Below are 15,649 nucleotides of genomic sequence, written 5' to 3'. Positions count from 1 at the left end.
TTTTCTCAATAGTCAACTGCTCATGTATATAAAGCTCTTTCTTATACAATATGAGTGTCTATGAACTTGTTTCTCTAGTCTACCCAGACTAACACAAGGAATCATGTTTCATTAAATCTTAATATTTTAGTGAATCATAAATTACATCTTTTACATAAACAAAGATATATATACATTAGGCAATTTATTTCAATAATGACACTTAGGTATTGGATCCTCCTAAATCAGAGTAAAGAAGATACTCTTCAAATTTCAAAGAAACCCTTCTAGTTTTTCATGCTGCTATTGGCAAAGCCCTCATTTTGTAGAATTCTAAATGCTTTTTTATTAGTTTGGTCCGAGGAATATTTTATTTAGAGAAAATAAATCTGAATACCTTCCTCAGCTATACTTATCCAATTAATACAGATTATTGTTACAATTAGAGGCCATTTTCTACCCAAAGCAACCCTATGCAGAACACAATGAAACATTTCCCCTTTCTGTGTCATTCTCTCAATTGTCCCTACGTTTGAGCCCATTATTATAGCCACTGTGTCAGTTCATCTCATTCAGGGCCTGCCTCATTTTTTTGCCCTTCTGTTATATCAAGCATGATGTTCTTCTCCAGGACTTGTCTATCCTGACAACACGTCCAAAGTATATAAGACAAGATCTCACCATCCTTACCTCTAAGGAACCCTCTGCCTATACTTGTAACGTCCTTGCTCTTCAACACTCTAAAGAGCATATGTACCCAATTCAATGTGTCCTTTGATCTCTTGACTGCTTTTTCCATGGGGAACTCAAACCTTCATTAGAGTATTACAACGTGTTCAGATAAAATAACTGAAATGTAATTGCAGAAAATATCAGCTGTCTTATAGTATGTTGGCTGGTCTTGCTAGGATGTTGAAAAATATGCCACTGGCTTTCTAATTACAAGAGGAACTATACATGGGAAAGAGGTTTAACAAATATTCCAGCCTAAGATACACAACAAAGAAAGATCTGGTGATCCACTTCCAAAAATCAGGCGATGAAAATCTATGAAACTCACTGTATATTATTTGACCCAGTGCTGCAAGATGAGCTCCCTAGGTTGATGGGCATTCAAAATATATGGAGTGCATAGCAATGAACTAAAGCATATAGAAATCAGACTATGTGTTGTTCTGTTGAAAGTAGGTGGTCATGGGTTAAAGGCAACTCAATAATAACAACAGCCAACAAAAAAATTAAGAAGAGTAATATAATTTACTCTGTAATCTGTGGAACTTCCTTTAAAAGCTCCTTGAATTTGTGCAAAAGATAGTAGAAAATATATACACTTATGCCGATCATTCTAGCATTTGAAATCAATGGAGTATAATGCATTTTGAAGAGTATTTGGATGAAAATATTGTGGTTGGTTTGTCCTATCTCAAAATGTCACTTAACTAAATTAGCAAACAAATCATCTATTATAAGGGACTCTGGAGGGGTTACATATTGGGCTGAAATCTACATTATTGGCAGTTTGAAAGCTCCAACAGCTCAGCCTGAGAAAGATTGGGCTTTTTATCCTGTAAACACTTACAGCCTTGGAAACCCACTGAGGGTCGCTTAGAGTCAGCAGTGAGTTTTATATCTACTATAGCCTAAGTGTACTAGGTTTTGTGGAGAGATTGATTAGAAAGTCAATATCTGAAGATAAGTTCAAGTCTTTATGATGATAGATCATTTTAAATGTTTCTAAATAGTTTTCTTGACATATAATGCATATATCATACAATTGAATGTTTTAGACATATTAAATAGGTGTGCAATCATCACTACAATCAATTTTTAGTCCAATTATTCCAGTATTGTTCCATTTCATAGCATCAGACAGCACTGGGTTTTCCCTTTTTGGAGACTTGTAGCAGTGCTTCTTTGAACTACCTACAGCTAACTGCACTGGGTGGTCTGGCTACCATTTTATCTTCCTGTGGTTTCACTCTTACCCTAGCCCACCAGTAATCCATTATTTGGAGGGCAAGTTGGAGGGTCCTCTCAGAGGATGCTGGTCAGGTAGTTGTGACCCCATGAGGAAGGTGCTTCAATGGCTTATCTCCCAGGAAGTCATGGTGGTGTGGCTCATGGAAGCTTGGAGTGCCTTGTATGGTGTGTGTCCATGCCCGCTGTAACAGGAGTGCTGCAGAGAGTGGGTGGGGGTACCCTCCTTGGTATAGGGCACTGAGGATGGCAGGCAGAATTACCCTAGTTGGATTGATCTCTGATGAAGTTGCGCGGATGTTCCCACGTCAGCATGGAGCACCATAAATGGCGGGCAGGAGTTCTCCCAGCCACTTGTAGGGCCTTGGGGGTTAGTTGGGATTATCCCCAGTGTTTTAAAGGGAGATTCCCCAGCAATTTAGTGTGCAGCAGAGGGCTGGCAGGATTCACTCAGGCCCATTTAAGGCCATTGAGTGTGGCAGGAGCTACCCCAACTGAGCAATTTGAGTTGCCCTAGGTGGAGGGGAGTGGCCTGCAACCCAGTAGTGGTGTGTGAAGTGAAAGGGAGGGGGGAAGAGAAGAAAACGAGAGAAAGGAAAAAACAAAGACAATAATAAAAATAAACAAAAACTAAGAAAAAAAGAAAAGAAAAAAGAGAAAAACTGACCTACGGAGACTGTGGTGGGAAAGAGAGAAGATATAGAAGAAGAAAAAGGAAGAAAAGGAAAAAAGAAGAGAAAAAATATGAAAAGAGATAGCTGAGCTCTGATCAACTGACAGTGGGGCTGGAGGAGTTTAAATCCTGCTGAAAAGTGCTTAGGGGGTGTTTAGAGGGTGTGTAGAGCCCCTCAGGTACTGGGTGGGGTTGTCTTAGTCAGCAAGATAAATGCAGAGGCCAGGCTGGAGGTAACCCCTCTGGGTAGAGTTGCCCTAGGCAGCGGGTAGTGTGCCAGAATCCTTCATTGGCATGTGAAAGGAAAGAGAGGGAGTGAAGAAGAAAATGAAAAGACGAATGAAGAAAAGAGAGAAAGAGAAAAACACATCTGGGTCCGTTGAGACTGACTTTGGTGGGGAAGAGAGAAGAAAAAAAGATAAATAAAGAGATACCTGAGCCCTGATCTCCTGATTGTGGGCTGGAGGGGTTTAAACCCTGCCCCAAGGTGGTGGGTGAGTGTGCCTGCTTTTATGTAGAGTCCCACGGTTGCTGGGAGGAATTACCCTCATGGGTTACATTGCAGTGGAGGTCAGGCAGAGGTTCTTACAGCTGTGTGGAGTGCTGGAGATGATTGGTGTAGCTGCCTTGTGCTGAATGCAGCACTGCAGTAGGCAGGAAGAAGTTCCCTCAGCCAACTGTCGGGCCATGGAGGCCATGGAGGGAACCCCCACCATGGTAAAGGGTGGACAGGATTTCCCTAGCTGTGTGTAGGGCCACCGATGGAGGACAGTGGTCCCCCAACATTGGGCGTGTAGGGTTGCCCTTAATTACTTTTGACTAATACTTTTGACTAATTTCCCAACCCCAAAACTCTTAAAACTAAGAAAATAATTTTCTAGGATGTTAAATGTTCAAGTTAACTCAATATAAAGTTTACTATTAAAATATGGGTCTCAAAATATAGCAAAATGTGATGAAGAAATCAGATGATATCCAGCTATCAGAAAGAATAGCATCTGGGGTTTGGAGGCTTATTTTCAAACAAGCATCCAACTAAGTGAGACATCAACTAAGTCCACATGGAAGAAGCATTCAGTTTGTATGCTCTAAGGATTGTAAACTATAAAATCTACATCTGGAGGAGGTAATGGTGTAATAGCTTAAACAAACTAGCTGAATCCCAACACTGTCCTAGAGGACAGAGTAGAACTATCCCTGTGAGTTTCCAAGTGTGAAAATTTTACAGGAGTAGAATGCCTCACCATTCACCCTCATAGTGTTAGTGATTTCAAATTGCTGACCTTAGGGTCCACACCCCAATGTATAACTCACTCTGCTACCAGGGCTCCTCTTCAATGTTGTGGTTAAGTGAAATGGGTTGGTCTGGCTCTTCTATCTATAGTATTTTTAATCCACACTCAGTGACTATGTGGATGCATTTAAATAAAATATAGTAGTCTTTAACTCAGGGATTAGCTGATTTTGTCATTCTGCTGGCTATAAAACAGAATGATCTTGGAAGCAAGAAGGGGAATTCCACAACCATCAAGAAAAACCACCAATGGACCGACTTTGTGATCCCTGCCTGAAATGGCAGAGGTATCAGAAGCATCAGAGACCACTCTTCTGAGACCATGAGACAGAGAAGTGAAACAGCTGCGAAACTGAACCAGGCCATCAAATAATGGTGGCTGCAATTGCTCCAACACCCCCAGGATCTCTACCTCCTCCTCATTGTTGCTTAGACGAGTTACTAAGAGGCAGAAGAAGGGCAAGCATGAAGGCGGGACAGGAGAAAGGTAAAAGGAAATGGAGGAAAGATCTAGGAAGCAAAGCTATGGATAGAGGTATAAACATAGGTGTGTACATATATAAATATATTAATTCATAAAAATAGAGGCGTTAGCCTATTACATATATTTATAGGGCAATGCAATGAGGTAGTGAACAGACTTTGGGACTCTGTTCAAGCCCGCCCTCAAATGCAAGAACACTTTGTTCTAACAACCTGGCATTCTGTGATGCTCACCCTCCCAGCACAATTGCTGAAGACAAACTGGGTGCACAGGTAAATGTGGTGAAGAAAACTGGTGGTGCCCAAAAGATACAACATCTAGATTTTTAAAGGCTTGAAGTTAAACAAGCAGCCATCTAGCAGAGAAGCAACAAGCCCACATGGAAGAAGCACACCAGCCTGTGTGATCATGAGGTGTCCACAGGTTTGGATAACTGTCATCAGAAAACTCAAAACAAACAAGCATATTGTTGAGAATGAGGGGGACCATAGCAGAGACCTTAAACCCATATGTAGACAATGGGACATCCCCTCACAGAAGGATCACAAGGAAGCGATGAGTAAACCAGGGCTTAGTATAGTTCCGATATAACATACAATATTCCTCTGGTTCCTTGAGGCTTCCTCACCACCACCACCACCACCACCCCACTATAATGAACCCAGTTCTGCCTTTCACTTTGGGCTAGATGGGAGCATGTACACTGATACAGATAAGAGATCACACCACATAGAATTCAGGTCAGATAAACCCCTCAGGAACAGATGTGGGAGTAGCAGTACCATGAGGGTAGGGGTTAGGTGGGGAGAGGAAGGGTGGAAAAGAGAACCAGTCACAATGATCGACACATAACCACCCCCACCCCCATAGGGGGAGGAACAACATAAACTCTGAGGGAAGGGAGATAGCTGTCAGTGCAAGATAAGAAAATATTAAAGGGTTGGCGGGGGGCAGGAAGAGGAGCTGATACCAGACTTAAAAAGAAAGTAAATTTTAGAAAATAATGATGCTAACATGTAAAAATATGCAGGATACAAATGATGTATGGATAGTTATAAGAGCTGTAAGAGCCCACAATAAAATGATCTTAAAAAAATGGAATGGAGGGTCTCTCAGTCCAAGGAACACGTAAAGCTGAGTGCCTTCATGCATGAGGCTGGCTTGCAGGATGGGTGCCCTCTGAGCATCTGTCAGGGCTACAGGAATGGTTTAATACTTGTCCAAGTAGCCTAGAGGAATAGGGCCATGTGGCCCAATGGGTGAGAATCAGAGAGAAATAGAGGAATAGAAAAAGACATGCTTGCTAGTATGACTGAAAAGAGTCACCTCTGTGGACAAGACGCTGACTTCTTATTGTGTGCTCATACTCACAGGTGGTACTCTGTTAATTTTCTAATAATGAGTATTATCTGTGTATTCAGTGTGGCATTGAAATAGATTATTAAACCCAGCTGGGTAGAATATTATGGGAGGGATGATTGGTGTCAGAATAGGGTAAAGGAATTTGGAGCGTGGAGGCATATCTGACTTCTGCCTCATACTCATCCTCGGGGAGATGTGGAATTAAATTCTCTTCCTTTGAATAGCCAGAAGGGGTCAAGCATAGCCCCCACTGCATTTCATTTCATGCCATCTGTTACCTAGACCAAATTATATCTTACTTTGCTTCTGGAATTTGGAAGTATCAACTGGACCCTAGAGACTCAGCATCAATTGATTAATACATACAGAATCAAAAGTTAGAGAAAACACTGGCTATATTTTTATGTATTGAAGACAGAAATGAGTTACGACTCCCACCATGGGAAAACCATGGTTAGAGTCACAAAAAAGGGTGGGTGTGCTGTACCAGTATGTCTGCAGAGCAGCAGCGGTTGCTGGGATAATTTCATTTTTATCAACTAAGGTAAAAAAGAGAAGCTATATACTGCTACTTATTCAGACTTCCTCAGCATTCAAAAGAGTATGCATGCCAAAAGAGGTATAAGAATGATCTTTTGAGTTTTGAAAATTCTTAATTCCTCTTACATTGTTGTGATAATTTCTACTTTGACCTATCTCAATCCAAAATTGATGTTTTAAATAAAACTTCAATATGAAAATTAATTTAATAGCTTGTTGTTCCTGGAACTCTTAAGAGAATACAACTTATAGTGACTTTGCACTTCCTTCTTTTGTTTTCAGACTAGACAGCCTTTTTTGGAGGTGGTGAGGTGTTCTTCTCCCCATTCAAATCCACCAGTGGCTCTGAGGGAGAAAGGAGAGGTTGTCTGCTCCCAGCAAGATTCACGATCGCAGAACCCACCAGCCTTTGCTCAGTAGCCAAGGGCTTAGCTATTGGCACCACCAAGGCTGCGCTCCAGAATTCCTTCAGTGGCTGTCAGTTTGGTTTGGGGCTTTACACCTTATAAGTGGTCAGTTATCAGAAGACCTCTAAGGCCAGTCAGATTAAGTTGTTCTTTTCATTTTAACTCCTTGGACCCTCCAGGAGGGTTGAATATTTTATTGAGGAATACAGCCACATTATTTGGAACTCATGTGAATATAATGAACAGGTCTAACATTTCACAAAATAAACTTTCTCTGTACTTTACTTCAATCCTCTATTTTCTGAGATTAATGAGATTTAGCTAGACTTTGTGATGGTGTAGTACTTATGTGTTGGACTGTGATCCTCATGTTGTGCTGTTCAAAACCGCCAGAAGCTCAGCGGGAGAAAGACTGGGCTTTCTACTGCCATAAACAGTTACCCTGAGTACCTCTGGGTATTCAGAAACCCACAGGGGTCACTATGAGTCAGCATTTACTTGATGGCAGTGAGTTTGGTGTTTGGTCTTGTAACATAAGTGTATTGTAAATTTTATGTATCAATAATTTATTATCCATCAATATATCAGTAATTCATCATCATGTATGTTGCTCTCTATATGCCCCAAATAAGCTACTGGCAATTTTTTGCTTTTTCACTACTCATAATGACCCTATGTGACAGAGTAGAACCGGCTATAGGTTTTCCTAGATGATCATCTTTATAGAAGCCAATGGCTAGGCCTTTCTCACCCTAGAGGCACTGGATGGGTTTCAGGCATCAAGCTTCTGGTTAGTGGTCAGCTGTCAGCACCACCAAGGCTATAAATATATTTAAATATCTGCTGGTGATTGTGGATGATTAAGTGATTTCAGCTACATGTAATAGAAAGTGTGATTCAAACTGGCTTTAGCAATCAGGAAATGTATTGGCTCCAATACGAAAGTTCAAATATAGGTGAAATATTTGGGCTATTTTAATTTATTATTCATTTTTATTTATTTAACAAATCATTTTATTGGTAGAGCTTACATATATTATAACACTCCATACATCCATTATATCAAGCAGATATGTACAATTGTTGGCATCAACAATTTCTAAACATTATCTTTCTTCTTGAGTCCTTTGATATCAGCTTCTCTTTTTTTCCCTCCCTTCCTCACCCTGCCACTCCCGTGAAGCCTTAATATATTTTGTATTGTTATTATTATGTTTACATATCTTACACTGCCCACTCTATCCCTTCTCCTACCATCCTGATTTTCATCCCCCAAGAGAGCGGTTATTCTGCCATCATTGTTATCTGTTCCCCCTTTCCCCCCTTCCTCCCCCTTCTCTTCCCCTACCCTCCTGGAATGGCTACTTCCATTACTGTTTCTGAGGAGGTTTGTCTATCTTGAGTTCCCTATATTGAAAACTCTCATCTGTGCTGCTGGAGCGGGATTTGCCAGGTAGGACTGAGATTAGAGAACTAGAGGAGTGTTGTGTGTTTCATCATTGTTAAACTGCCCCGTGGTTGTGTGTTTTCTTCCTTGCAGTGCCTCTGCATTGGAATGCCCAATTATCTTTGGATGGGCTGTGGGTCTCTCTATCACTCAATGATACTGTATATTTTTGAACTTCTGATGCTTGTTCTGGTCGGCTTCACTTTTTTGATGTTATCTTAACTGTTCATGATGGAATAAACTCTGGCAATATCCCTCAATGTATCTATGGTTTTCCCAGTGGTACATATCAGCATACAGAGGAACAGAGAGTATTTTGGTGTTAACATTCCCAGAAAAGCATACCCAGATTCACTCTAATTAAAATACTTATGAAATATATCAATTCTAATTAGGATATAATATATTGATTGACTAAAGCAAAATAATGCCTGTTTTAGGAACCAGGGAATCATCAGTCAGCTTTCCCCAAGATGGAGCTGTGTGCTAGAGCTGTAATCTTTAAACAAAGTACAAATTAGCAAAGGTAAAAAGCCTGCTTAATTCATCAGTATGTCCACTATAATAACATTTTATTGAAACATAATATTTTGTCCTGTGTTTTCTTCATGATCAAAAGTAGTTTTAGTTTACTTGTGCATACAATAGGCGTAACTTTCTATTTTTGTGGGGTTTTGCTTTGCAAATACTTGCAAGTACATATTTAATTCAATTTTATGATCCTTAGCATCCTACTTAAACTCTTAGACTAATTATCTCGAGGGTGATCCATTAGATAATTAAGGACAACATTTGGGTTATTAAGATCTATTGATTATTTATCTAATTTATTCACAGCAGTTGTATTTTTAATCATTTCAATCAAAATATGGCATCTTATGCTTACTAAAACTGTGTTTTAAAGCTAAGATTTTATGACCACCCCTTAAATGTTCTGAGACTTCCATTCTTGGAAAAGGAGTGTAGGTTCAAATGATAGATATCAGATCTAATGTTTCTATAGAAGCAATATTATAACAGAAAGCGAAGTTCCAAACCAAATGGCTAATGCATTTTTTTTGTTGGTGTATATGTTATGTTTTGCTTTGCTTTAAAAATTCCTAAATGCAAATGGAATGAGAAAGCTGGATATTGAATAAGGAAGTTTGAAGAAGAATTGATTCATTTGAATTACAATTCATGGTGCTGGAGAAGATTATTGAACGTACCATGGACTGACCACCCCCAAACAAACAAATCTATCTTGGAAGAAGTACAACCAAAATGCTCCTTAGAGCCAAGGATGGCAAGACTTTGTATCACCTATTTTGAACATGTAGTCCAGAGAGATAAGTCTCCAGGCAAGGACATGATGCTTGGTAGAGGAGCAGCAAAAAAAGAGGAAGGCTTTTGACAGGATGGGTCGATGAGTGGCTGCAAGAATGGGTCTTCAGACCTGTAAGAACAAGTGGGACGCTGGCTCAGGACAAAGCAGTGTTTCCTTCTGTTGTGCATAAGGTTGTGAAGATTCGGAACTGATTTAAAGGTACCTAATAACAACACACATAAATTATTTGATCAACCTTTAAATCATATGTCTATGTGTATATTACATATATATCACGTTCAGAAGAAGGAGCTTCAAATTTTTCACTGAAACATTTCACTAACTTAGAAATCCCACTTTTTTCATGAACTCTTTGAAGTTTCTTCATTATGTATATACTGTGTAGATATTTACAAAGGGGTCCTGGTGGCATATTTACCACACATTGGCCACAAGATCAGCAGTTTGGAGCCACCAGCAGCTCTGCTAGAGAAAAAGTGGGTTTTCTATTCTCATAAAGGGTCCCAGTCTCAGAAACCACAGGGGTAGTTCTATCCTGTCATATATAAGCTTTCCATATGTTTATTGAATTGAGCAATATAGTGGCATTATTTTAAGATTTTAGAAATTTTGACAGAGAATTCTAGAATTAGTAGGTTAGATATTGCCTTAAACATTTCTAATTGATATATATTATCAATGATCATGAAGCTCTTTAATTTATACTTATACACACATTAACCAAACACACACCAGGCATACATACAGAACATTGAAACCCATTGCTATTAAGGCATAGAGTAGAACCTCAGTACTCGACTGCATCAGTACTTGGTATAATTGGATTTTGATGCTTGAACAAAACATCAGAATCTGACCCAATTTTTGTATACAAAAGCAATTAGTGTTTTGGTCACTCAGTGTTAGTTGGCATTGTTAGTATGCATTGCTTAAACCTTTTGTGGCTATGTTTCAAGCATCTTGCTATATATTTTTTAGTTTTTGTGTCTTTTTGTACTGTTTTTAGATTTAAAAAAAATGGGCCAGTGTCTTTCATAAATGATGCCATCAAAATTAGTGCACAAGCTAGGAACAAAAAGTCACCTAGAGAGTAATGAATGAAATGTATTCATACATCCTGGATTTCATACATCCTTTTTTGGAAAATATATACATGTATAAACCAAAGACTTCAGAAAGCTTGTGGAAAAATTCTTTTATCCTTTAGTTCTATTTTCTTCACAAACTTTTTGAGGCCCCTTGTTCTTGTGTTAGTACCTTTATGTATATATGCAAATTTTGGTGACAATATATTACAAGTTACTATAAAACAATAGAATAAATACCAATGACCCACAGATCAATGTTGTTAACATTTTATCACTATTGTTAAATACGAAGAAAAAAAACAGTATGAGAGCGCTTCCCAACCTTACTCTCTTCCTTATTCCATACAGGGAAATACTTGTCTGAAAAGCATGTATTTCATATCTGATATATATAATATATACACACATATTACTAGTATGCTTTTGTTTTCTATGTTTTACAAACATACACACACAAAATTCGCTGCCTTCAAGTGGATGCCGACTCAAAGCCAGCCTACAGGATGGGGTAGAATGGCCCTTTTGCGTTTCTGAGACTCTATCCCTGTACAAGAGTAGAAAACCTCACCTTTCTCCAGAGTAGCCAATGGTGGTTTCAATTGCTGACCTTGTAGTTATTAACCCAACTCATAACCACCACACCACTAGGGCTCCGTGATTTAGAAATATAAAAAATAGTTTAATGTGAGTATACACACTACTCGGCTGCTAATCACAAGGCTAGCATTCAAATCCATCACTTGCTTGGATAATAAATGAAACCATGTACTCCCATAAAGACGCAGGGTCTCAGAAACAATGTAGAGCAGTTCTCGTATGTCCTAGAGGCTTGCTATGACTTGAAATGGACTCAGCAAGACCGGGTTTGTTTTATGAGAGGTTATAGGTTATTCCTTTAAATAACTCAAAATCAGTAAGATTAATTCATTTTGAATAATATCAAATTAATTCATACAATATTTCTTTAGTATTCAATTTTACATTAGAATGTATTTATGTGTATTCACACCTTTTGTCTGACTATTGTTTGAATGGATATTGTTTGAATGGATATTGTCTGAATGAATATGGCTCATATAAATATTGTTTCTATTACCTCATAGAAGAATAGGCTCTTTCCATCTTTTCTCTATAACAAAGATTCCCACAATTAACAGGCATAAATCTGTTTTCTTATTCAATATTTGACATTTCTCCTGGATTAATCTATGTATAGAAATTACTAAATAATATAGGAAATGCTTGTTTATGAATGTATGTGATATTGTCATATTACATGCCAAATGAACTGTATCAGAATATTATATCTCCCACACCTCATTAGAGATTCTCAGCTTCACCAACACAAATTTTCAGATTCACTATATCTTATCTTATGGTTTTAAATTTATATTTTATGATTATTATTGAGGTTGAAAATATCAATTTGATTTGCTTATAATTTGAATTGTTTTTTCATATATTTGCCCTGATGTTGTTAATAGAATGAACTTATTTCTTTTTCTTTTATATATCTGTGGACCTTTTGTATTATCTAAATCTTAGTTTTGAAATAGTATGCTCATATTTCTTTCAAATATTTTCTCCTTGGATTTAATTACTTTTCATTTGTTTTTGTTTATTTGATTGATTATTAAAGTAAAATTTTAATGTCAATATGAGCATATTTAACCACCTTTTTGATATCATAATGATCACTTCTATATTTTATTGTATTTGCTTCATATTTTAATATTTAATTCTTTTGGAATTTAATTTGCTTTGACTTGAGATAATAATTTAATATTTAAATTTTTCTTAGAGATAGCAAGTTGTCATATTTTTTTCTCCAGAATGTGTAAAACCATATTCCATATTTATGTGATTCTTTTCCAAGGTTCTCTCATTAATCACATTGCTATATTTTTCTATAACATTCTTAAAATTAGTCTTATTTTATAGTATGATTTAATATATTGTTATATGTGTAACCATTTTAAAATTGCTCTCAAAATTGGTAAAGCTATTCTTGGACCTTTAAACTCATATATATATATTACAGCATAGCTTTATACATTCATAAAATGTCATGTTTGGATTTTGATTGGAATTGTATTGCCTGTAACTTCTCATTTAGCTTTGAAAGATGACATCTGTACAGTTTTGAGTCATTTGTTTGATTAATGTGCTATAATTTCTGTCTTTATCTTTTTAATGCTTGCCAACATAATATTAGGATTTTCTCCATAGAAGACTTCCACTTCATGGGCTGAGTTAATTTTAAGATGTTTTATGGTTTTGGTTGATGCTGCGAACAATGCCATGTTAGGCTGGATTCTCTAAAGAAATGTAACCAGTGACACGTGCATGAGTTATGTATGTAATGAGAATTATATTTTTAAAATGGTTTATACAGTTGTAGAAGTTGGTAAGCCCAATTCTTTTCAAATCCATAGGTCAGACGGAAGTCGGAGGCCTCTACTGACTCAGGTGGCTGTGGAAGCTGATGAACACGATGCAGAATGACAAATCAAGAGGGCCACAGCCTGATTAGTACAGGGGTGAATGTAACCAAGGTTGAAGGATAGCTCCTGTGCTCAGCAGGCAACATGACAGGGAACTTACAGGTCAGATGCAGGCTCCATAAGGCTAAGAGAGGAGAGAGAACCCAACATTACTCCCCTTGGGTTTCTCTTTCAAAAGGCCACACCCCCAAGGGGTGTCATCAGGTTGAAACCTGGTTAAGCAAAATAGTGCAATCATCACCACAAACAATTTCAGAATATTTTCATCTTGTACTCATTATTGTTAGCGCCCCATTTTCCTGTAATTCTCCTGCCATTTTCCTAAGTAATTATTAGTCCAGTTCCATTCTTTGTAATTTACATATCCTGGAGATTTCATATTAGAGAATCATACAAAATACAAACAGGAAGTAAACCAAAAAACAACACCAATGACTTGACCAGAAAAAAGCTCAATAAAGAAATATTGACAGAAAATATTAGAATCTGAAACAACCTTAAAAGGGATCAAAGGTATCAACAGAGGACTACATGTTACTATTTCATTTTAACCTAATGATATCTGCCACAATCAACTTTACAGTGCTGTATGTCTGATAGGCTATCACATCCCTGGACTAAGTTAGAGGGATAGTTGTTGAATCCATTTGAGGACCTTCCACTGTCATCAATAACCTTCTGTAAACTGGGTATTCATAATTTAAGCTCTGATACCATTCCCTCCTTTGAATTTGGGTTTTATTATTTACATTCCTTGGATCACACATGCTAGTGGCTTCATCTTTCTGGAATTAGTTAATGCCTCACTTAGATGGTTGCCTGCTTTAATACAAGCCTTTAAACCCTAGACACTATTATTTATAATAGCCAGGCATCCTCTGGTTTCTTCACCACACTGTATTTTAGCACCCATGTATTCAGTGACCACTTCATGAGGGTGAGTACCAAGTGGGGCCATGTCATAAGAAATCCTTTTTCTTAGACTGGAGGTAGAATAAAGTGATAGTTCACTTTAGAGATATTATTATTTTATGATAGAGGGCACTATAAATAATCCCACTGATGCCTAAGGTAATTTTATTGATCTAAAATTCATGCCACCCAGGGGCTCTGACTCAGAGTGACCCAGCAGGACAGGGTAGAATTATCCCTTTGCATTTCTGAGAAAAGACTATAATTTTTGGGGAAATAGAAAGCTTCATCTTTGTCCTAAGGGGCAGTTAGAGGTTTCAGAATGGTGACTTTGTGGTTAGCATCCCACACCAGTAGGGCTCCTTCGATTCTACTGATATTAATGGAATCTAGCCAGTGGAACAGAACTTAAAGCATGTTGGGAAAAAATGGAATTATGTAAGTGCAGGCTGGCTTCAGACCACAATGCATGAATTGTTACACACACAAAAAAAATGGGTTTGTGGATAGGATAAAACTTTCAATAACAGTAAATCACAAAGGCAGAACCATGTCTATCAGACTAATATGTGCCATAAGAAAGTCAGGCGAACATTCAAATGCTAAATACATGGTAGTTCTGGGCACCCTTAAGAGGAAGATATCTAATCCAACCTCCAATGATCCCATAATCTCATAATAAGAGTCATCTACATCTTTTTACACTAGAGCAATTCATTTTTAAGTCTAAAGGAACTTGTCAGTTCCTGAAATCTGATACAGGTGAGTTTGAGGTAAATCCTAGTTGGTTTAGTGGGGTTTACGTTGAATTTTTCTCTTGTAGCACACGAAGGATGCTGTGAGTCTCAAAAGGATAGTGTCTAAAGTCCCACCAAAGTCCCACATTACCCGGGTCACCAAAGGCTTTTGCCTTCTTCATGTATGATGTTCTTGATGTCAACACATGAATCATTTGATCTTTGATTATTAGTCATTTGTGCATTGCATCTGTCTTTGGGATGTTCTCTAGAATCAGGTGAGAGACGCTCAGGGTTTTATTGGCTGTGGTGGACTTGTTTTAATTTTCTTCAACTTGCATCGGAGCAATTGACAGCCTTTCCATAATCAGCCCCTGACTTGTTTTGGCTGATATTAAGCTTCTCCGTTGTGTCTTTACACAAATGTTGTCAAATAGATTCCTGTTTATTTAATCTGGTAAGTTCCTTGAATATAGTCACCATTTATATTGTTGGACACAAAGTATGTGTAATGAAAAAGTCTTTGGTTTTACAAAATCCTATATTGCTATTTCTAGTTGATTTCTATCACCAAGGTCATATTTTCAAACTACGAATCCTTCATCTGTTTCCAACATCTAAATTCCTGTCACCAGTAGTAATCAATACATCTTGGTTGCAAATTCCATCAATTTTAGATAGAAAAAGTAGAGTGTGTCAATTTGAATAAAAGTGTACAAATTTGAATAATACTTTTGTTAAAATGTCTTCCCTGTGGGGAAGCACTGTACTTCGAGAACAAGATGGAACTTGAGATTTTGTTTCCACAATGAATGAATCACCGTTAGCCAGTATTAGCATTGCAACCATCTGATTGTCAGATTCAGAATGACCTGTCTGTCCATTTCAGCTCAGAAACACTTAGGATATCAATTTTTA

Source organism: Echinops telfairi, unplaced genomic scaffold, assembly GCF_000313985.2.
Source record: "Echinops telfairi isolate 266 unplaced genomic scaffold, ASM31398v2 ScPeMD7_3533;HRSCAF=4204_0, whole genome shotgun sequence".
Taxonomy (NCBI): domain Eukaryota; kingdom Metazoa; phylum Chordata; class Mammalia; order Afrosoricida; family Tenrecidae; genus Echinops; species Echinops telfairi.
This window is presented reverse-complemented; position numbering follows the sequence as displayed.